Source organism: Carlito syrichta, unplaced genomic scaffold (assembly GCF_000164805.1).
Source record: "Carlito syrichta isolate Samal-C Ts95f unplaced genomic scaffold, Tarsius_syrichta-2.0.1 Scaffold302556, whole genome shotgun sequence".
Classification (NCBI taxonomy): domain Eukaryota; kingdom Metazoa; phylum Chordata; class Mammalia; order Primates; family Tarsiidae; genus Carlito; species Carlito syrichta.
The window spans coordinates 76614-78176 of NW_007246652.1; the positions used below are offsets into that span (position 1 = coordinate 76614).

General features: G+C 40.0%; 1 pseudogene; it reads left to right on the forward strand.

Annotated features, from left to right (window-relative positions):
* The first annotated feature begins 284 nt into the window (after nt 1-284).
* Nucleotides 285-822, forward strand: LOC103259179 (annotated as a pseudogene).
* Nucleotides 823-1563: the final 741 nt, after the last annotated feature.

A 1563-nucleotide genomic window follows, 5' to 3' on the forward strand; every position in this document is an offset into this window, starting at 1 on the left:
TACCTAAGCCATTTATTCATGCAATCCTGGCTTATGCCCCTACAATTTTTAAATAAAATAAAGTTACATTTAAAGTTTTTTAAATGACCCTCGAAATAGAATTCATTGCTGGTAATCTTAAAATGTTTATGACTTTTTCATACAATGGCTGGTGTTAATAATACATTGGATTGGGGTCGCAGTGTGAGTATCCGGTGGGAGGCCAAGTCGCAGGACGAGTTGAGCTCGCTGAGACATGGTAGAGGTAGATAATTGCAGCACCAACTTGCTGGCTGCAGAGACTGATGCTCATGGCTAATAAAGTCCTCTGATGGGAAGGAGGCTGGTTTCCACCTGCCATTAGGTGTGCGGTTTTTATTGTGGGGTTTTTTTTAGTATTTCTGATTATCCACTCTCTAGACCCCTCTGTTCTGTCTGGTGTTTCCTGTTTTGTTATGTTTTGGTGTTTGGCTGACTACCTTGTTCCCATTCTAGTGCCGAGTTTTTGGCTCCAATAAATGGGTCACTGAACAACAGCAAAGATTCCATGAAATTTGCAGCAATCTAGTAAAAACTCAATGCAGAGCTGTGGGCTGGTGGAAACGCCTCTTCACACTAAAGGAAGAGAAACCTAAGATATATTTCATGACGGTGATCATTTCTCTTACTGCAGTTGCTTGGGTGGGACAGCAAATCCACGACCTGCTTCTCGCCTACCTGATAGTGACTTTCTTACAGTTCCTTCCTCGATTAAACCAATGTGGAATCATTTTGAAGTACATTGGAACGGCCAAAAGGGAGATATACAAACTTATAAAACAAAAAGAAAAGAAACATGAGTAAATTCATCTCCTGTATTCAATGAGCTTAAGGGAGTATACGTCCTGTCCCTGGCAACAGGTTCTACTGTACTATCTGGATACTAAAATGAAACAGAAGCAGCTCTTTGCTCTCCCTCCTTTTCCCTTAGCTAATAGAGTTTCAGACTGCCCAGTAAGGTTTGTGTCTTCATTCACGTACAGATGATGCGTTCTCATCAGTTGACCTTGTATGGGCAACTCATTAGGGACTCAACTTGTTTTGATTTTTCTTACCCAGGGTTAATTGAATTCTTACTTGCAGATAATGTCATTTAAAACAACATGGTGACGAACTTTACCCTTTAGTACAGTTAAAGTGACTTTAGATAATTCTTCAAGTTGATTTTTGCTTTAGCTAGATTCTAGTTAGTGTCCTGTGGCTACAGGAAGCTGGTTTTACTGTTTACTTTCACAGTCTGCTTTAAAAACTGTCTGATTCATGAATATAGAGGCCAAGTTTACCACTTCTGATGAAGAGCCCAATTAATATTCATTCATCATTCTGTCTCCTGTGGGTGAAGAATTCCTATGGAATAAAATGAAACCAATTCCATGCCCTAGCATATGTAGGTTTCTCCCTTGTGCAAAACTTGGCAATTGGTAGGAAACACTGATCCTTTTCTCCCAAATGAGGGATGCCTGACAGACTTAGAACTTTTGTCCCCTTGCACTTGGACTTCGAGTTCGTCTTTTTAATAGCAGACTTCCAAAAGTTTGTATTTAG